The 23,815-nt window shown below is 31.8% G+C and overlaps 1 pseudogene; it reads left to right on the forward strand.

Annotated features, from left to right (window-relative positions):
* The window catches only part of LOC105307122, a 120,885-nt pseudogene that overhangs the window by 67,205 nt on the left and 29,865 nt on the right, over nt 1–23,815 (forward strand).

Raw genomic sequence — 23,815 nt, forward strand, 5'->3', positions numbered from 1 at the left:
GTTTTATTTTAATTTATAAATTATGCATGTTCATGGTAAAACATTAAAAAAGTTGACTATTAAAAAAAAAGATTTATAACCAAGCATGCAAGGATAACCATAAACGACATTTTAGTGAAAAATCCTTACAGGATTTTTCCCCCTATGTATTGCTATAGCATTTAAATATGAGATTGAGAAATCCATTATAAAGGAGATGGGAAAGGCCTTTCTTCAATTCTAGAGCAACTGGTTCTGTTCTTTTTAGGACAATGGGGCCAGGCCTATATTCAGGTAAAGTACCACATAGCAATGGTCTTTTGCCAGTGTAGAATGGCTTCTCTATGCAAAGATGGCCAATCTCTGTCAGTCACGGCAGCTTTCTTTTTGCTACACATTGAAAAACTTTGGACTTATTATAACTTTTCTATTAACAAAAATTTATATTTGGCTAGTGTGTTTTTTTAAATTTAATTTTATTATTAGTTTCAAGTATACAGTACATTATTAGATATTTATATTGTTTATAAAATGATCCCCCTAATTGCTCTTTCTCTCCTCTGGCTCTCCACCTAGTCATTACATTAATGTTAACTGCATTTCCTATGCTGTTCTCCCCATCCCTGTGACCATCTATTATACTATGTTTTTTTTTTTTTTTTAATTTTGGTTGATTGAATTGCTTCTGAGTTATCTAAGAATTATAACTGAATATGACCACTTATATTATTTTGGTGGGGAGGACATTTGTGTAAACCTTTTGTGGTGAGATCATTTCCACTCTCAGATTATGATGTAATATCAACCTGGTTAAAAATAATTTCTGTTTGTCTAATACAAAATAATATCTATATATTTACATTGATCCAAAGATCAAATCTACCTATAGATTAAAACTTCACTATTGTAAAAGTACAGAAATTTTCATTTCCTCATTTTTCTCAAACTTGTGAAATGATTTACATGTAAAGCATTAGTTGCTGCATTTTTTGCTTTAATGTATTAGAACAGCAACCATACATTCAGAAGAGCATCTAATTTTAGTTATCTATACATAAATAACCTGTTGCTTGTCCTATTCTCTTTTCAGAGTGAAATGCTTCCTGTTTTCTCTTCTTCAAAACTAAAAACAGAAGTATAACTTTAAACCTTGCAGTTGGGAGGAAACCGAGATAATTTACTCCAACCGCCTAATTTTTCAGATGAGAAAACTGATTCTAGAAAGATAAAGAGATGTGTGAGTGAATGATTACATACTTGAGATTTTTCACTCAACAGCATAACTAAGTCATCTTAAAAGATCAGAATCTCCTACTTTTAAAAAGTGGATGAAAAATAACAACTCTACGTGAAGCTCAGCCATTTAAAAAATAAATTGTGGTAAAGAAACTCACATAACAAAATTTACTATCTTAACTATTTTTAAGTGTACATTTCGGTATTTTTAAATATATTCACATTCAGCCATTCTTTCTTGATTAAAACTATTTTATTATCACCTTTTTGAGACTAAAAGCCATACTATTCTATTAAAAAGCTCAGTTGTTTTTGTACTCTTGAAGTGACAGCTCTAAGATGTGAAACAATAAATAATGGATGAAGGCTGGCAAGTTTATAAGTATGAAATTACACTTAAAAGGCAAAAAAGAGACTGTTGTAGGAATTGAAGCCAAATCATTGAAGAAGGTCATCATCTTTATTTTTATATACTGGAATAAGACTAAAGAGAAGCATTCTTTGCATAGACAGTATTAATTATTTTATTTTGTGATAAAATACAATTTTTGTATTTCTTTTGTGAAAAGGAAGATTTAATTTCTGCCTTTTATAAATTTTAACATTATTATGAAATCATCATGAAGACATTTTCCCTTGACTTTTTATTATCGCAGCCTATGGAAATAGAATATTTATTTTTGATTGGTTGTTAATATATGGAGAAGCCTTTAATTATAGCTGATTCATTTAGTATCTCGAATTCATACTCAACTTCATTTCTGATTTCCACTGTAAGGAACTTATTGGGACTGAAGTATACACAGTCACATTGAGTGGGAACCTCTGGGGTTAGAATGAGCTCCAGTAAATCTTTTTTCAATGTTTCTGAGATACACTTTAATTCAAACAACAAACAAGTATTTATGACTTCCTACTATATGCTTAGTGCCGTTCTCATTGTTATGGGAAATAAAAGAGCATTTTAAAATAAAGCCCTTGCTTTCACAGATCTTATAATCTACTTAAACGAGGCAAAACATACACTTAAAATAATAGGTTGACAACAAAGGAAGATAAGAAATGCTCAAATGTTTAATTAATAACTAAAAGCACTTATCTGCTATCATGAGTGGGCCTTGGACAGAGTACCATGTGGAGAAGGAAAGATCTGAGAACTAATGAAAAAGCAGGAAAAGGAGTAGATAGAAAAGAGAGAAAAGTAGGCTGGTTTATTTGCTCTCTCATCACTAAATATTTAGAGGCTGTAAGCATTTCCTGCTTGCTTTCTCCTTTTGCCTTCCATAATAACTTCTTTTAATCTTTAGTGTCATTAGATATTGCAAAGTTTCTGATTCATATTAACTACTTTAGGTGATGAGGAAAATTTGTAACTAGTTACTCATTAAATCTTCCAGAAAATAGTCATAAGGTACTTAATTATTTAATCTTATACATATATGAGTGTATTTTATCCATTCCCACCCCCAGAATTGTGGGCTTCAGTAACACAATGACAATGTTTTCTGTAGTTTTCTGTTTTACTCATTAACTAGCATACCATAGATGCTATCAACAACAAAAACTTGACTCTTTAAAAATTTTAGAAAGACTTTTACTTAGGGCCTTGCTTATGGATTATAGTCTGAGAGTAGAGCTTTAAGAAACCTTGAAGCAGTGCTCTAACTTTGGAAAAGTAGGGGCCACTTAGATAGAGGAATGAGAGAAAATATACCTAGTGCATTAGAAGTTTCAATTAGGGTACATATAGTTCAATGATTAATGGTTTTACATAAAATAGAAGGAATGTATAGAAAATATAAGGTTGAGCTGCTGTGATCCTGGCATCACGAAATTTTAATTAGGGTCTGGAAACAATTAAATTACTTTGAAATGCCTTGAAGTGGATTTTATCAGGATGTTGAAAAACAGTCACTGTTATTGATCCTTAGTGTTGAAACTTCCTAGGTCATGGATGTGATTATCCCCTACAGTTTGGGTCTTAGTAAAAATATCTTAGGAAAGCTTATTGTTCTCTCTGGGTTTTTGATTAAGTCAGAGAAGCTGAAGAACCATTTCCCTCTATAAGCTCAATATGTATTTATTGAATATGTTTTACTCATTTATTTATTATTAATATTATTTTAATTTGTGTGCCTCCTAGAGAAAAGTTAGTTTGGTAAAGTATTTTGGGAACTGGTAAAAATATTGTTATTTGATAGGTTTATTAAATGACTAGTAGCCCAACTTCAGCACTAGGTGTTACATATAAAATCTATATATAGAGATATGCCCCTTTTTAATTATTAAGGCTTACTACATTAGAGCTTGATATTTCAACAATATAGCAATGGTGAAAGTGAATAAATGGTTTTAACTGATAGTCTAATAAATTGCCTAAGAAAAAAGCTGTTCTAACTTTTTTTAAAATCCTTGTTATGTATACAGTACATTGGTTAGACATTTATATAGTTTATAAAGCACTGCCCTAATTGCTTCTTCTCTCCTCTGGTTTCCCATCTAGCCAATATATTAATGCTAACTGTATTTCCTTTGCCATGCTCCCCATCCTCATAACCATCTACCAACTACTAATTTGTACTTCTTTAACACTTCACCCCATTCTCCCAGCCAAATTGTCCTCTATATTTGTGAGTCTGTTTTGATTAATTTGTTCTTTTTGTTCCCTAGATTCCGCACATAAGTGAAATCATATGGTATTTATCTTTCTCTCTCTGACTTATTTCACTCAGCATAATAACCTCCAGGTCCAGCAATGTCATTGCAAATGGTAGGATTTCAGTTTTTTAATGGCTGAGTAATATTCCATTGTATATATGAACAATAACTTCTTTATTCAATCATCCGTTGATGGGCATTTGGGTTGCTTCCACATCTTGGCTATTGTAAATAGCGCTGCCATCAACATAGGGGTGAATAGGTCTTTACAAATTATTTTTTGGTTTTCTTTGTATAAATACCCAGAAGTGCAATTGCTGGGTCAAAAAGTATATCCATTTTTAATTTTTTGAGAAACTCCCAGACTATTTTCCATAGCAGCTGTACCAATTTGCAATTCTGAGGGTTCCCTTTTCTCCGCACCCTTGCCCACGTTTGTTATTCTTTGATTTATTGATGATAGCCATCTGACTGTATACTTGAAACTAAGAAAAATATAAAACACTTGTTATTATGATAATGGATGTCCCTGTCTTATTTCTTGTTTAAAGTTTAAATCCTTGTCTTATTTTTTGTTTACTTTAAACCTGCCTTTTCACCATGAAGAATGATGTCTGCTATGGATTTCACCATGATAAAAAATAAATAAATAAATAAAATTCTTGTTATGCTATCTCAAAAAAAAATAAACTGTATTGTTAGAATTTGATTTTTAAATGGCTTTACTTTATAGAAAAATAACACTCATCTACCCCATATTTTTTTGTTTTGCTGAAATAAAACTGTAATTTCGCAGTGAAAATAAAAAGAAATAAAAAAGAAAAAGGGTAAAAAAAAGTCAGGGTCTCATGAATAAAAACACTCTGTTAATCATGGCCAGTGTTGGGCGACATCTGATTAGTAGAGGGGAAATGAATAAAAGAAGTAGGAATATGAAACCTTATAAAGCAGGTGAGAATTGTTGCCAAATTAGTACATAGGGAGTGCCAACCTACAAGAAGACAAATTTAACTTATGCAGGCCATCTTTATTTGTTTTGCATGAAAAGGTAATTACCTCCTCTAAGATATTGAAAGGTACGAACAAAGAACTATCCTGTGCTGAAAGACACCAGACAACATGTAGTATTTCAGGAATTTCAGCAGATGCCCAATGTGAATCTTACTCCCTAAGGATTTCATTATTCCATTTCTCTCAAATAATCACAAAAAGATCCAATATAATGGACATTTGTGGTTACTAAACTGCTTTCATTATTTTTTACGGACTAGGAAATGAGAATAAATGTAACACGTGGGAAAACAAGATATTTGTAATAATTATCATCACCAAATGCTATTTATTAGAAGAAATTATTAAACAGTGAAAAATAAGGAAGTGAAATCTCTTGACAATTCGCTTAAGGCTTTTGACGTCCACATTATTTTTTAGATATTTTTAATATTATTCAGGGACTGGTTTACATAATAGAAAACAAATTTTCACTAACCAAATAAAACTAAATATTCTTGAGATGTCTGCACTTATAACAGGAATTCAGCTTTCATCTTTAAAATTTGCACACAAAATTATAGCTGAAAGCAGAGAACCTGTAACAGATTGAGAACAGATGATTGGCTATCAGATTTTTGAAAGGCTGGTTGTTTACTCGTTGACCAAGCCTATCTAGTTAAAATAGCTGAGGCTAAAATAAAAATCGAGCAATTAAAACATTAAAAAAAATCTGTCCTGGAACATTGAACATCATCATGGAACTCATCCAGTTTTTGGAGGAAATCCCGAACTATTTAGAGAACAAAGCAGCAACAGTATATAACAATGGCAGGAGAGTCAGCTCTTTAGAACTAAACTTACTAAAGAAAAAAATGCAGTTTGACAGAGAAAACAATATACTTTGGCAACAATACTTAATGTTAAGTGTAAAAAATATTTGAAAGTATACCTTCAAAAATTGAAATAATCAACTGACAAAGTCCCCTTGTAAACTGTTATGAGGAAAAAAAGAAAGGAAAAGTCAGTGAAGCTTCTTTTATACTTCTCTTTCTTCCAGAATGGAAGTTTACCTGTGTTTCCTAAAAAAGGGAAGGGGTTATATTGGGTTGATGCTGAATGTCAGAAAATTTTAATACCCAATTAATGAAAGAAAACATAAAACAAAAGCAAGTCAGTAAGAAAAGGTAACTCCCAAGAAATGGAAAAGCAAAACATCATGTTGATTGAACATGTCACACGTGAAAAGCGAGAGTCATTCATACAAATGAAATGCCTTCTGTATATATGAAAAATACATCAAGGTGGTTGAGACAATGGTTTCTGGAGACAGATTAATTAGATTCAATCCCACTCTGCTAGTTCTTAGCCAAGTAACCTTGAGAAAAGTATTTAACTTATCTAGGTCTCATTCACCTGTAACATGGAGACAATAACTCATAAAGGTCAATCTGAGAATTAATTGAGATAAATAAAACATTTAGAAGATATGCTCATTACAAATTAAGCACTGAATAAATGTTCTACTTATATACAAATGTGTATATGTGTATTTAGCCTTATCTGTAGGTTAAAAAAAAAAAAGAACAAGAATTAAACTTGTCAAATGACATTTTAAGTCATTAACTGTCTTAAATTGGTGTGCCTTTAACAGAATGCTGTGGGTTTAATTTGACTGGAGTAATCCTAGAGGTCCTGCAGTAACTTTAAGGAAAACTGTCAATCAGTTATTACTAACATTAAAGGAAATGAAGGTGAATCAGTCTTTTCAAGGCTCCCTTTGTTATTCTGGGTTTAACTAGAGCTGAAATTTGAATATAGTTCCTTGCTGATCACTATTTTCCCTACTACTTTTGGTTTTACCTTTGCTAATTCTCTAGCCATCTTCTGAGTATTAGTTTAAACTAAGGATTAGCAACCTTTATGCCTTTAGTTTCACATTAGAATATTTAGACTTGTTTGTTTAGTCTGGGCTGGTCCTGGGCAAAACTAAGAATTTGATAAAGCTTACCCATATCTTCAATCTGCACAACAGATTCCTAGTTTGACATTCTTACTCTTATGGCTTTTAATGTAAATCATTTTCTGGGAGTTTTACATTTTAAAAAAGGTTATACTAAAGGTGGAAGAACATCTGTCTTCTCTGAAATGAGTGCAGATATGTGGATGGTTATCATCTTTCCCTACTTCTTAGAGAATAATTTAAAAATAATTTAGCATGGGGTGTCAAACAGGTTATTGTTCATCTTACATGCAGTGTTCTCCCCTCCCTCGTTCACCTCTCCCAACTGTCAGAAAAATATCTAAATATCTTACCCTTAAATGAATAAGAGCAGGAAGAAAGTCTCAGCAGACCAGAAACCATTTTTGTGGGTTGAAAGGTACAAAGAAATATATTTAAGGAAAGCTTGGAAAGGATTATGAAACAGGAGTATAAAAGCATAATTTTGAAAGCATAGTGAATAGAATAAAGCAGCAAAAAACCTCCCTTGGCATCAAGAAATGCTTTATTGATAACATTATTGTGCTTTGGAGGCTACAAGGATGTATTTCTCATTCTTAGCATATGCTTCTTTATAATTTGCTGCCAATGATTAGAATCTGTGACTGCAACCCTATTTAAGGACAGATTAGACAATGTTAAAGATGGTAAAGTAAGTTAGCATGTGGTTCTCAGAACACCAAAAGACATAGAAACTGCCATTTATTTTGAAAACTAAGTATTTGATAGTCTTAGAAATGTATTAATTCAGAGGAAATGGCATGTTTTTTATACTCTGTAACAGGATAAGGCACCTTAAGTAACAGAAATCCTGATTTAGTCTTTAAGAACATTAATGTGATCACTTTCCCTTAAAGTTAAATGCAAGTATTACTCTTACACATTTGTTCCCTTCTTTAGAATTATTGCTTGTGCTATGTGCATGAAACGCTATATGGAAGCTAACATTTCTCAGAAGTCCCAAAGCACTACCAAGTACTTCATGAAGATGTGGAGCAGTGCTAGTGACACTCTCATCTTCATCTTCCTTGCTGTTTCTACCATTGGAGATAACCATGAATGGAATTGGCCTCACATTTGTTTCACTGTCATGTTTTGTCTTATTTGGAGAGCATCAGGTATGGTAAATATTGTTGTTTAAGTAGAAGAAGTCAACTGAACTTGGGATACATTAGAAGAAAAAAAAAATTAAAATCACAATATACTATACTTGCTTTACTTCTCATAAGCAGACTGTTTTATATCTCTATGTAGGGGATGCATAATAGCAATGTTAAAACAAAACAAAATAAAACAAAACAAAACAACAACAACAAAAAACAAGCTCTAAAATCAGACTGCCTGAATGTAAATCCTAGCCTTACTACTTAGGCTTATGGCTTTCAGAAAGTTACATAATACTGCTAGGCCTTAGATTCCTCAACTATAAAATGGCAGTGGTAATATTATTAACTTCTTCTAGCTATCGTGAGAATTACATGGCATAATGAAGTCCAAGAGATTAGCATAGAACCTGGCACATCATAAACTCTCTGTAAGTGTTAGCTTTTACTACTAGTACCAATAATACTGCTGCTGTACCACTATAAATACTAGTGTTATTATAATGTAGTATAATATGACAAATATATGGATGCTCCTAAGAATTACTTACAATTCTTAGTAAGAACTACTACTAAGAATATTAATACACAATATTATTACTATTGCTAGGATCAGAGCTGAGGGTTTTCTCTCCTTTTTCTGAATGTTTACATCTCCCTGCCTCCCCCCAATTTACAAAAAAATAGTAAAAGTCACCACTGCCTTTAGCACTGTTGTTCCAACTTCCCATCCTAACACACAATGATATGCACCTTGCTAATGTCTGCATCGGTGCTATTAAAGTACTGACTGTGTCTTGGGAAATTCTGACTCCAGCAGGAAAATACATACCACTTCTGTCTTTTTCTCAAACTCTGGAAGAAGCCAAGTGACATCTGGTGCCCCTAAACCATACCTGCTATCTGACTTTATTAGCTGCAGCTAAAACCATTTCTCACTCCAACACTTACATTAAAAAATATATATATATATTCCATTGGTACTAAAGTGAAATACACATGTGTAGCATATTTTTCATCCAAAACAAAAATCACAGCTTCATTGATAGTTAAACTGAACTGTATCTACAATCTTGCATTTTATTGTTTGCATAGGAATTCAGTTTATACTTTGTCACATTTTCTTGACATTTATATCTTTACTTCCCTCCTATACAAATGAACAGAATCATTGTAGACATTTCTTTTGAGACTATGAAACTTATTCTAGCAATACAGAAAGGCACATTTGGGAAATTTCTTAGGGTTTTAAAGATGAATAATAAGGCTAGCCAGGGTATACTTTATTATCCATTAAAATGTGTTTAGCTCGGCCACTAACAATGAAACCACCAGCTAAATGTCATATACATTCATAGAAGGCAATTTCTCATTTATTCTGAGCCCACTGGGAAAATCTCACTAGGGTTGTAAAATGTTCTTTTTTTATCTAAACATATTTTTAAATAAAATTGGAAAATAGTCTACTTTGTGCTCATGTCATATGAAAAATGGCAGACAGAAAAGAAAAAAAATGCCAGGGATAATTGAGGTTTTTCTATAAAAAGTTGAGAACTAGAAGAGCAAATATTAGAGATGGGTAGGTAGATAGATATAGATAGATATAGGTATAGGTATAGATATAGATATAGATATAGATATAGATTTTCAGCCGAGACTATATATATATATATATATAGCTTATACAAATTTAATATAAAAATAATATTATAAACATAGTCATATGTGACTTTTGAAGTTTTTATTCCAAAGTGTTAGCAATAATTTTCTTTGGATAGGTACGTTTATGGATGTTATATTCTTCCTTTGCATATTTGTATTTTTCTCTAAGAGCTTCCTCTGCTTTTGTAAAATATATATATATTTGTATACATAGTTTGTATATATAGTGTGAAAATTCAGGAGATGAAACAATCCTATTTTCAATACCATTTTATTTCCAACCTATCTCTACCTCTGGTATGCAGAGAGAAAATGAAGAACTCCTTATTATAATATAATCAATGAAGTATCTATAACATCATTAAACTTACATCACAATTTAGCTTAAGATTTGCCTAAATATGCAGAGGAGAGATGAGTTGAATACAGGCCATAGAAGGCCATGGTATATTTTCCCCTTTGAACTTTAGCCATATTAAATCATTCAGAGAGATGATAGGTAGATATAGATATAGATATAGATATAGATATAGATATAGATATAGATATAGATATAGATATAGATATAGATATAGATATAGATATAGATATATGCAATTCTATTGAATTAAAAGTTTTGGTAGTTGATGCACTAGAATATTCTCTTTCTTTTTGGTTTGGGAACCCACTTAGACTTGTGATAAAAAAATTGAAAGGCCAGCATCCTGACAATATGTCAATATTGCTGAAGCAATATACCTGAGTTGACCAAATGCAGTTCGACTAAAAGTAAGCTGGATAACTTTTCCATTTAGTCAACATTTTTATTTGGCCCCAAATGAATATATTGTCACTAGCTTTGAGTTCTGGTAATTTTAATACAGCATAAGGGAGATTAGAAATTAGAAATGCTATTATATATGTTTAAGTATGGTTGGAACAACTTAAATGTTCAACAGTAGAGAAGTAGATAAAACAAACTATTAAAAAGTAATAATATAAACATAGTCATATGTGACTTTTGAAGTTTTTATTCCAAAGTGTTAGCAACAATTTTCTTTGGATAGGTACGTTTATGGATGTTATATTCTTCCTTTGCATATTTGTATTTTTCTCTAAGAGCTTCCTCTGCTTTTGTAACAATAAAACAGATAATTAAAAGACCTAAAGAGATCTGAAGAGTTTTTAAAAAGAAAATTTAGAACTCTGAAAATTTTTATGAATTTAGCTTTTATTTATTTTAATTATGCTTGCTCTAATAGTTTGCTCTGTTTTCATTTTCTGGAACAATGTAAATTTTTTAAATTGAATTAAAATGTTTTTAAAAATTGAAAAAGAGATCAAAAATTTTAATCATATACAGAGATTGTAAGACTATGCCCATGGTCCTCCAAATTGCTGTATATTCTAGTGAAGAGGATCTGGAATTTTTTTTTCCCCAAACAAATCAATTTTTGCTAAATTATCTGTTGGACAACTTATTTCAGCTCAAATTTTGTGTAAGGGTTCTTACTTTCAGCCCAGCTGTCAAAGAATCTTGCATTCTCTTTCTTACCTTGAAGTAAATTATCTGATAAACTTATTCACAATAAGATGTCTAAAATGTAATCACTAGGAGTCAGATATGTGGGACAAAGATTTAACCCATGCCTTTCAAATAGTACTGTCCATGACCAAGCACTTCTCTCATGCTTAAGGCTACTTTTTGAGACAATAGACAATTGTGAGTAATAAAAATTTTTAGCCGAGACTTGAACCTCAGAACTCTAGACTCTGAGCATGAGGAGAATAAACCCTTTTCTTCAAAGCTTTGAACCTATCTGGTGGCCTGGCTGATTAAAGATTAAAACCAGCACAGGTCACATTACATAACTGAGTTCACTAGCTTGGGTCAGCTCAGTACTAGTAATAAGACTGAAGAGAAATGTTATTTTCTGTTTGTAGAGACTGCCTTTTCAGAATAACCCAGATAATCCACATGGGCCTCAAGAAGGAAATTGTACTGCTCTCATTCTAAAAATCTGAGAACAATCAAAAGAAAAAAACAAAACACAACTATTTAAAGAAAATTCTCTGAAAGTAATTTTATTAAATAAATACTTTAATAGCTTAATTAGTTTAGGTTTTTAAATTATTCATCACAAATCCTTAGAATTTCAATCTAGTTTAACATTAATTTCTTATAATACATTTGTAACATTTTTATTTCTATTAATTACTCAACCACTCTTTTTTGGGGGTGAAATTTAGAAGTTCTTGTGTTGATTTTCTTTGTGAACAAATGTCATGTGAATACAGTCACCAGGAAGGACCAATTTATTATAGCCTACGGAGGACTGAGAGGAGAAATCTGTTTCTCCCTTGTTTTCCTGCTCCCAGAATTTTCCAGAAAAAAACTCTTCATAGCAGCAACCACAGTTGTCTTATTTACCATCATTATACAGGTAAACAAATGATTAAAGTAATGCAATTTGAAATCCTTAACTTAGATGGAAATGAATGGGTCAACATCCTCTTTCAGGATTTTGAACTGAAGTAGTTTATATTTAGTAGGGACAATTATAGCATGAAATAGTTTCTAACATGACTCAAACAGGACATTTACAAAATCTGAGATAAAATTTATTTTTAAATCAACGGGGAAATGAGAGCATGTGTCCTTTATTCAAGTGGTTGACACCAATAGCTTTACAACAAATACTGCATTTTAACTACTTAAAAAGGTAAGGTTGAGGTTGAGAGCAGAAGAAGAAATAAATAAAATTCTTTAGAAATTTTATTATAATGTATTTTTTTTCTTGAATTATCTCTTTGGTTTGTTCATATCCCCATATCTCTCTAATTGCCAATTCACTGCACTTCAGTTCTACAAAGCTAGCCAAAAGAATGTTGGAAAAAATGTCTAAAAACCTATCTAGTAACTAAATGAGATAGTATTTCAAATTTTGGCTAAAAATTTTAAACTAAGATAATGATGGTGGATATATCATGTGTATGTGGTAGGGTAAGACTAGTCAGAAGATGTGAGTTTGGCAGGCTTCCCATTAAACAAAATAATTATTTATCTAAAATGGATGAGATGATTTCTTAGGTTTTGATTTTTTTTGTTTTTGTTTTGTTTCATTTTGTAAGTGACTGATTAACATTCCACATTTATTTTCTTATCATTTAAAATTAATAAATTGCAGTATTTCATCTCTTCTTATGGATGAGTGATATTTCATTATATATACGTACCACAGCTTCTTTATCCAATCATCTATCATAGGACACTTCAGTTGCTTCCATGTCCTAGCCACCGTGGATAATGCTACTATGAACATTGGTGTGCAAATACCTTTCCGGATATGAGTTTTCAAGTCTTTGGGTTATATAGCAATTTGTGACAACACAGATAGACCTCGAGATAATCATACTAAGCGAAATAAGCCAGACAGAAAAAATTTGAAAACCACATGATATCACTTATATGTGGGATATAAACCTAAAAGCAACAAAAGAACAAGACAAACAAACTGAGACTCATGGACATGGACAATAAATAACTAGTGGTTACCAGAGAGTGAGGGAGAGGGGGGAAGGAGGGAGGTAGACTAGGTAAAAGAGGTCAAATATGTGGTGACATTAAAGAATTAAAAATAAATAACTTAAAAAAAAATGACTCAAATATAGAGGACAATCTGGTGAAGGCCAGAGGGGATGGGTGGCTGGGGGCTGGGATAAAGTGGTGAAGGGTTAAAGAAGTACAAATTAGTAGTTGATAGATGGTCACAGGGATGGGGAGTACAGCATAGGAAATGCAGTTAGCATTAACGTAATGGCTAAGTGTAGAGCCAGAGGACAGAAAGAGCAACCAGGGGGATCATTTTATAGACTATATAAATGTCTAACCAATGTACTGTATACTTGAAATTAACAATAAAAATTAGTGTTACTATAAAAGAAAAAAATAAAATTAATAAATTCTATTACACCAGCCAAAAATCAAATTGTTTTTAATCTAAGCATTAACTGGCCTTCACGCTGATATGTCTGTCAGGTAGCAAAATGTTACTTCAAAATGCAAAGTCAAAACAGGGTAAAGGGAGTCAAATATGTGGTGACAGAAAGAAATCTAAATATGGAAGGTGAACACACAGTGTTAATATATATATGCCTTACTGTTAAAATATATAGCTGAAACTTATTGGATTTTGTTAACCAATGTCACTAAAAAAAGAAATAAAAACAAAATGTAAAGTCATTGTAAAGAATGAACTTTCAATTTCTCTATTATTTAAAATTATTACTTAATGTTTCAAATAATTTTTCAATAGCACATATTCTCCTTTAATTTTACATTTCCTTCAGTTATTCAATTGCATCTTACTCCTAGAAACTTCATCATTTGACATTTATATTTTCCCATTGTTACAAATAGTGTTGTAATCCATTTAAGACTCTGGGTAGTTTGTATAGGGTTTAGGTGTTGCGAGTGAGTATTGGATGATTGCAGTTAATGAGATTGTACAATAGAAAACTTCTCCTGTCTTTCCAACACCATCTAGTGGTTAAAATATTTGAAGACATTTTCATTTTGTTTAAGAATTAAAACCTATTGTAAAAAATAACAAATGTACAATGTTATATTCTATTTATTAAAGATTGGTAAAATTGTGATGATGTGCACAGATGAGTGCCTGGTCTACCATCAGTAGAACATGTCTTTTGAATTTTTTTCTGTGATATAGTGGAGATGCTCTGTATTCATCCAGTTATTTTCCCCCGCTTGGTTCTGCTTGAGAGAGAAAGAGAACTGGAGTTGAAATCAGAAAACCTCAGTGTTAATCACAATTTCATTTCTGGTGAGCTTAATAATCTCAAACGTGTTACTGATTACTCAGTCCTTTTTTTTTTTTTTTTGGTAAAAAGAAGATATAGGACTTGTCTTTTGGGATGTTTTGTTATAAATATCAAATAGTAATATAAGTTTAAAAGCACTTTATATTTATAAGGTATTATTGTTACTATTATTAAGACTTAGGGCACTCAAAAAACTTATTTTCACATGCTGTTTCCACTTGTCAATTCTATTTAACTACAATTTGGATTCTGCCTTCACTGTTCCACCAAAATTATTCTTGACAAAGTCTCTTCTGACCTCCATATTGCCAAGTTAGGATGCATTTTTTTCTCCTAAGTTATGAAACTTGTCAGCAGAGTTTTATACAGAGGACTACTTTATGTTTCTTAAAATACTTTATTTGCTTTTCTTCACATCATACCCTCCTAGTATTTCTGCCTTTCTCAGCATTTCATAGTCTTCTTTGCAGGCTGATCTTTCTCTAAATGTGAGAATTCTCCAGTTAGGTCCCAAATATTCTGTTCTCACCACACTTTTTTCATTAGGTGATTATATTCATTCTCATGGCTTCAAATACAATATAAATTTTGATGACTTCCTATTGTTTATTTCTAGTCCAGATAGCTACTCTAAAGTCTAGGTGTATATTCAGCTATTACTTTATATTTCCGCTTGGGTGTCTGAAAAGAGCATCACAGCCAATATGTCCACAAAATATAAATCTGATCCTCCTCTGTTCTTCTTCTTCCATTTGAGTAAATGACACTGACATCCACCCAGTTAATAAAGTCAGAAATGTAAGATGTATCATTGATTATTTCCTTTTTCTTATCGTTCACATCAAACCTTGTGGTTTCTATCTCCAAAAAAGATCTTCAACCCATGTATTTGATTTTTTAAAAAAAATCCAGATATACAGAATGTATTAATAATATATTTTGATTAACAATGCACTAGAATCATTAACCCATACATGGCATTTATATATGTATGTATTTAATATGTTTAACAACTACGAACCCAGCACTGAACCTGAGAAATAAAAAGTTAATAATAACCTAAGCAGTGCACTGCTAACCTGTTTTCTCGCCTCTCGCTCTCACAGGTAACTGATATTCTAAATGTATCATTAACTATTCTCTTGTCTTTTAAAAAATAGCTTTGAGATCACACATATTACACACATGGATACATCCACATACATATATTAATTAGTTTAAATTACTTTTTAACATTATAAAAGTGGGTATGTGTTATGTGTATGTTTTGCATGTAGCTTTCTGGAATTTTTGGTTTGTTAGCATTATATTACTAATATTTATTTATATAAATATTCATTTGTCATTTTTTTACTGCTCTATAATATTGCATTTTGATTATACACCAATTTATTTATCTATTGTCCTTCTAACTGATATATTTTTTCTTTTTTAATATTTACTTTTAAAAATGGTGTTGCCATGAACATTTTTGCATGTCTTTTTGTGGAATCTCTATGCTAGTCTCCATTCCCATTGCTATTATCTTAGTTCAAGCTACTATCATGTTTCCTGAGCTGTCTTAAAGTTTTCCCTGTTTTCCTTTCCTCTTTCAACCTGTTATCCCCATGGGACCAATATTTAAAAAAAATAATTATTTTTTATTTAAGTATAGTTGGTACACAATATTATATTAGTTTCAGGTGTAAAATATAATGACTCAGCATTTATATACCTTATGATGTGATCACCACACTAAGTCTAGTAATCACCCATCATTGTGCAGACGTATCACAATATTATTGACTATATTTTCCTTCACCTTTTTCACCCATTCCCCCAACCCCTCTCATCTGGCAACCATTAGTTTGATCTCTGTTCCTATGAATCTGTTTTTGTTTTGTTTGTTTGTTTGTTTTAAGACTCCACACATATAAGTAAAACCATATGTTATTTGTTAAAAGCCATCTTTTTATAAAAAAAAATTATTACTTGCTTTCCCAAAAAACTTCTATTGCTTCTTTTTTAACTTTTAATAAAATCCAAAAACCTTAGCATGGCTATAAGCTGTAACAAATATGACTCTTGTCTGTCTTTGAAACCTCATGGTTTTTGGGCCATTTTCCATCTTCTCCACTGTGTTTTAACAGCCTCTTTAACTTCTTCAAATGTGACAAACTATCTTTTCTTGGGGCTTCCAAACATGTTTTTCTGTCTCCCTAAAACACTATCTCCTGGATACTTGTGTCTGGCTTTGTCTTATCCTTTCTCAGCTAATATACAACCTCCTCAGAGCAGCCTTTCCAAATCACTCTGCGTAAGTGGATTTCCACCCCCTTATTCTGCACCATTTCACCTTGGATTTTCTTCTTGTTAAAAAACAAAATTAAACTGAGTAAAATAAAAAGATCTTATCGGCTTTATTTGATGATTTATGAATTGAGCAGTATCCAATCCAGCAGATAGCTCTGATGATCTGTGCAAAATGAAAAACTTAATAGGCAGAAGGGAGCAGGAACAAGAAAGTTATACTAGGAAAAGAAATGTGGATTAGCTATTGCAAGGTTACTTTCCTTAGGGAATAGCAGAGGTCTATCTTGCAGATGACCTAACTAGTACTGATTAGATGATTCTTGATCGACTGGTTTACGAGTCCATTTCTGGGAGAACTGAAACTGTAATTTAAGTCAAGTCTTGGTTTGGTGACTTGGAGCTTAATATAAGTGTCTCTATTTTAGGCATATCGTCTTTTTAAATACTTTTATGTAATGTATTATTCTTTCCTTCCTTCCTTCCTTCCTTCCTTCCTTCCTTCCTTCCTTCCTTCCTTCCTTCCTTCCTTCCTTCCTTCCTTCCTTCCTTCCTTCCTTCCTTCCTTCCTTCCTTCTTTCCTAAGTCAATAAATCAATCATTTAGTTATTTTCTTCTCCATTTGTGTGATATCTATGTCTTCTACTAGGCTATGGGTTCCATAAATACAGAAATATATATGGTTTATTCACCACTAAATACTCAGAGTCTAGTACTGTGCTGGCTCTAATAAAATGTGCATTAAACACTTGCAAAATAAATAAATGAATATAAATACAAGTCAATTTGGAGTATGAATATGTTAACATATTGGTAGAGCTTTGAAATCAAGGTCATTTTTTTAAACTATTGTCTTTGTTTTATTCAATACTTCTTTAACCCAATATGCTAGTTACTACAAAGATCCAACTATATGGAATAAAAGTGTGTTTCTTGATTATATTTAACATCTGCAAACAGGCAGAGTAAAATAGTACAAAATACATAATATGGGCTTTACGAGGATATGTCACTGAGTCTGAATGATTTGACATTTTTCTTTTAGAAGCAATTTTGGTTTATCCCTGGTAGAATGAGTAAAATAAATTAAGGTAAGTAAAAATGGTCAGTAGTTTGAATGGGTTTAAAATGCAAATATGGAGTCAGCTTTTTAAAAGACCAGCACATTAGGCAGACTCACTCATATTGGGAAGTTTTTGCCTGTGATAAGCACTGTTAAAAAGGATGTAGTTTTATTCCATGAAAGCACTGCATGATAATTTTTCAAATGTCAGAGTAATTTAATAGAATATCACAACTTAAATGTCACCTAAAAAGGGAGAATTACACAAAATTACTTATGGAAACCACGTGAACAGGATGATCTCCTGACTGGGCAATTCAGATGCATTTGCAAAAAATTGCATAGTCCCCAGTTGGAAAGGAAGCTCTTGGGGTGACATGCTCTTTTGGTATGTTAAAGGAACCAGGGCCACAATAAGGCATTTCTGTCATTTAAAAGTGCTGAAGAGCTGATGAAGAGCTAGGGAACCAATGAGTTTTTTTTAAGTTTCAACCTTATCACTAATGGAAATCATTATCTGTTTCTTTCCTCATTTCTGAAATAAAGTTAAAATAGCAACTTTATTGATATGCATTTTCAAAGTGCTTTGAAAATGACTAAGTAGTGTGGAAACTCATTTGAAAGCAGTAGGTTTTGTTGTTTATTTGCAGCCTTCCCCCCCCCCCCCCCCCGCATATTCCACCTCATGTTTTTGACTAAGGTGGACAGTTTTCTTTCTTAAAGCCCTTGTTTCACATGTAAACTCTAGGGCAAATCTGTTTCTTCTTTTTACTTTTCATTCAACCATACTTTTGTTTAAAAAACACAGCAAAACTTAATTTTTTGGACAATTTCTATCTCTCCATTTTCTCCCCCCTTTACTTTTACTATCTTAGTTACAAACTTGCTTTCTCCTCTGTGTATATGTGAACAAACAAGCATCACTCACCCTTGCTGTTAAATCATTTAATGGCATTGTTAAGTATGTATGCATTCAAAGTCTACAAAACTGATATTCCACTTAATTATATTCCCATGTTATAGCACTGACAATATCAGGCCGAGATAGGTAAAATCAGGTATTAAATGAATTTAGAATATGTAGTTTGTTAATATGTTTAATTAAGGATTTAATTATAAATAAAAATCGGAACTCTCAAAATGATATACACAGGCAAATTTCTCTAATAGTAAATTATACAATATGTAGAATTCATCAACCCTATCTTTTCCTCTGCTTTGAATTGGGAGTCTCTGCCAGAGGGAAAAGTCAGAACCCGTAGACCAGATGTGGTAGAAATAGCAATCATTTGTTAGATAAGAGCTGTTCATTCAACTTTTCCCTTCTCCTCTGCTCTTATAAGTGTATTTCAAATGATTATTTACAACTGTGATCTAAAAGCCACATAGAAGAATAATGCTTTATTGGAATGCTTTATAAATCTTTATCGGAAGTAGTGGCCAATCAGTGCTCTCCATAGTCTAATTTTCAGTTTTAACTAGGCCACACAATTGCATGACACTGTGCAAAGTACTTTACATCTATTACTTTACTTTCTCATTCATATTAATTACATGAATGTTGTAGCATTCGGAGTGTTTGGAATACAGTGTTAACAGAGTAAACACTGATTTTTTGGCTTCTCTAAGCTTACTACTAATCAGTATCATTATTTTCAAAGGTAGAATATAAGACTTCTGACACATTTGACTTTGTCTCATATCACTTTTAGTAACAGAACTGACAATATGTTATTTTTTTATAGAAGATTAGATGAATCACATTAAAAACAGTAGAGGAGCCTCTCAACACACACACACACAATCTGAGAAAATATTTTAAATACTAACCTCTCTCACCCAAGAAAACATTAAACAAATTAATATCTGTGCATGTATTAAGATGTTTTATTTTAATTATTTTGACTTCTAACTACTTTAGGAACATTATTGGAACTTAAAGTGCAATTTCTCATTTTTGAATTGATGTTATGATATAATAGAAGAGCATGGGTTTAGAATTATGCAATCGAAGCTTGAGTTATTGTTCTTCAAACTTTTCTGTATTGGCATTAGGAGATCTTTTAATTGTTTTCAGTTTTCTCATCTTCAAAATGAGGAGTTTCTTAATGGAGTCACTATTGGCTTTTTGGGCAGAAAAATTCTTTATTTTTTAGCATCCTTGATTCCTGCCAGTAGTAAGTGCTAGTCATTGTGACAACCCAAAATTGCCCTTCCCATATTTTCAGAACAATTGAGAACTACCTTATCATCTCGGATTACATTCAGCCCTAAAATTTCCGATAATCTAAGAAAAGGGAAATCCCAAAGAGCAATTTGGCTTACAGTATCCATTCATGGGAGCTCCTTCAACTTCCCAACATATATGCATCTGTTCCTATCTTCTTCTTTTCTTCTTTTTATAATAGAACTGGGCTCTCCTACCTCAAGCTATTTTCTGTAATCTATGCCTTTCTTGTCTTGCATTATCGATCATTATTTTTCTCTAAAGTATATTTACATTCTTCTTTTTTATATTATTTTTTTAATTTTAATTTTTAAATTAGAATTAACATTCAACATTATTTTATATTAATTCAGTTGTAGAGCATAACAAATATATATTTATATAATTTATGAAGTGATTTCCCCTGATTAGTACCCTCCTGGCATTATACATAGTTATTGCAATATCATTGACTATATTCCCTATGCTGTACTTCACATCCCTGTGACCATTTTGTAACTATTAATTTGTAGTTCTTAATCACTTCTCCTTTTTCTCCCAGCCCCCAACACTCCTCCCATCTGGCAATCACCGGATTGTTCTCTGCATCTATAAGTCTGTTTCAGTTTTGTTTGTTAATTTATTTTGTTCTTTACATACTACACATAAGTGAACTTACAAGATATTTGTATTTCTCTGTCTGACTTATTCACTTAGAATGATACCCTCTAGGTCCATCCACATCACTGCAAACAGTAAGATTTCATTTTTTATGTCTGAATAATATTCCATTGTATATATATATCACTTCTTCTTTATCTAATTGTCTACTAATGGGCACTTAGGTTGATTCTGTACCTTGACTATTGTAAATGGTGCGACAGTGAACATAGGGGATGCATAGTATTTTCATTTTCTTTGAATGAATACCCAGAAGTGGAATTGCTGGGTCATAAGGTAGTTCTGTTTTTAATTTTTTGAGGAGCCTCCAAACTGTTTTCCACAGTGGTGGAAAACTCTCTGTCCATTTTTTTTTAATTAGCTCGTTTTTGATTTTTTAATATTGAATTCTATGAGTTCTTTATAAATTTAAAACATTAACTCCTTATCAGATGTATTATTAAGAAATATCTTCTCCCATTAAGTAGGTTGTCTTTTTGTTTTGTTGGCAGTTTCCTTCATTGTACAAAAATATTTACTTTGATGTAGTCTCATTTGTTTATTTTTTCTTTTGTTTCTCTTGCCTGGAGATATATCAGAAAAAATATTAGTAAGAGCCATGTCAGAGAGATTACTACCTACGTTTTCTTCTGGAAGTTTTATGGTTTTAGGTCTTATATTTAAGTCTTTAAAGCATTTCAAGTTTATTCTTGTATATGGTCTAAGAAGGTGGTCCAGTTTTCATATTTTTGTATGTATCTGTCCAATTTTCCCAATAACACTTATTGAAGAGACTGTCTTTATCCCATTGTATATTCTTGTCTCATTTGTCATGGATAAATGAGGATATAGGCGTAGATTTATTTCTGTGCTCTCTATTTTGTACCATTGATCTGTATCTGTTTTAATGCCAGTACCATGCTGTTTTGATTACCTATAGCTTTGTAGTATAGTTTGATATCAGTTAGTGTGATATCTCCAACTTTGTTCTTCTTTCTCAAGATTGCTATGGTTATTTGAGATATTTTATGATTGCATATACAGTTTTGGATTTTTGTTCTACTTCTCTGAAAAATGTTATTGGTATTTTGAAAGGGATTGCATTGAATCTATAAATTTCTTTTGGTAGTGTGGACATTTTAACAATGTTAATCCTTCCTATTCATGAAATGGTATATGCTTCCATTAATTTGTGTGTTCTTCAGTTTCTCTCTTCAATGTCTTATAATTTTCCAAGAGTAGGTCGTTTACCTCCTTGGTTAATTTGATTCCTAGGTATTTTGTAGAGTCAGTTGTCACCTCTCCTCTTTCATTTCTTATTTTATTTATTTGGTTCCTCTCTTTTTTTCTTGATGAGGCACTTCTGTATATCTTTTCAAAGAACCAGTTCTTGGGTTCATTGATTTTTTTTTTTTTTTTTTTTTTTTTTTTTTAGATTCTACTTTATTTATTTCCACTCTGGTCTTTATTATTTTCTTCATTGTCCTCACTTTGGGCTTTGTTTGCTGTTGTTTTTCTAGTTCCTTTAACTATAGATTTAGATAGTTTATTTGAGATTTTTCTTGCTTCTTGAGGCAGTCCTGTATGGCTATATTTTTCTCTCTTAAGACTGCTTTCATTGTGTCCCATAGATTTTGAGTCATTGTGTTTTCATTTTCATTTGTCTCAAAGTATCTTTTGATTTCTTCCTGGATCTCATTGTTAATCCATTCATTGTTTCGTTGCATGTTATTTAACCTCCATGTGTTTGTGTATTTTTCATTTCTTTTCTTGTAATTGATTTCTAGATTCATATCATTGTGGTCAAAGAAAAGGCTTGCTATTATTTTAATCTTCTTAAATTACTTGAAACTTCTTTTGTGGCCTAACATATGGTCTATCCTGAAACACGTTCCATGTGCACTTGAGAAGAATGTATATTATGCTGCTTTGGCATGAAATGCTTTGAAAATATCAAATCCAGTTGGTCTAGTGTGTCATATAAGGCTGATATTTCCTTGTTGAATTTCTGTCTAGAAGATCTGTCCTTTGGTGTCAGTAAGGTGTTAAAGTCTCCTGCTATGAAGTATATCACTATCAATTTCTCCCTTTATGTCAGTCAATAGTTGCCTTATATATTTAGGTGCTCATATCTTGCGTGCATAAATGTTTACTAAAGTTATATTTTCTTGTTGGATTGATGCCTTTATCGTTATGTAATGCCCTTCTTTGACCTTGTTATAGTCTTTGTTTTATAGTTCATTTTGTCTGACATATGTAAGGCTACCCCAGCTTTTTTAAAAATTTTCATTTGAATGAAATATCGTTTTCCATCCCTTGACTTTTAGTCTGTGTATATTTTTTGATTTGAAGTGGGTCTCTTGTAGACAGCACACATATGAATCTTTTTATCATACCCATTCAGCTACCCTATTTTTTTTGGGGGGGGGCTTTTAATCTATTTACAGTTAAAGTGATTATCAATAGGTACATAGTTATTGACATTTTATTATTCATATTTATAATGTCCCCTTTTGTCTTTATATGGAAGCCACCTTAACATTTCTTGTAATTCAGACTTGTTAATGAGGAATTCCTTTAGCTTTTTCCTGTGTGAGAAGCTTTTTATCTCACCTTCAATTGTAATTGATTGCTGAGTTGAGTAGTCTTGGTTGTAAGTCCTTGCTTTTCATCACTTTGAATATTTCTCACCAATCTCTTCTGACCTGCAAAATTTCTGTTGAGAAATCAGCTGACAGTCTTATGGGAGCTCCTTTATAAGTGACTAGATGCCATTCTCTTGCTGTTTTTAATATCCTCTCTTTGTCTTTAACCTTTGGCATTTTAATGATGGTGTGTCTTGGTGTAGTCCTCTTTGGGTTCATCTTGTATTTGACTCTTCATGCTTCCTGAACTGGTATAACTATTTCCTTCACTAGGTTAGAAAAATTTTCCATCATTTTTTTTTTCAAATAGGTTCTCAATCCATTGCTCTCTCTTCTCCTTCTAGCACCCCTATGATGCGAATGTTGTTATCTTGATGTTGTCCCAGCTATCCCTTAAATTTTTCTCATTTTTTAAAAAATTATTTTTTTCATTTTGTTGTTTCAATTGGGTGTTTCCTGCTACCTTATCTTCTAAATCACTGATTTGATCCTCTGCTTAAT

Source organism: Pteropus vampyrus, unplaced genomic scaffold, assembly GCF_000151845.1.
Source record: "Pteropus vampyrus isolate Shadow unplaced genomic scaffold, Pvam_2.0 Scaffold477, whole genome shotgun sequence".
Lineage (NCBI taxonomy): Eukaryota > Metazoa > Chordata > Mammalia > Chiroptera > Pteropodidae > Pteropus > Pteropus vampyrus.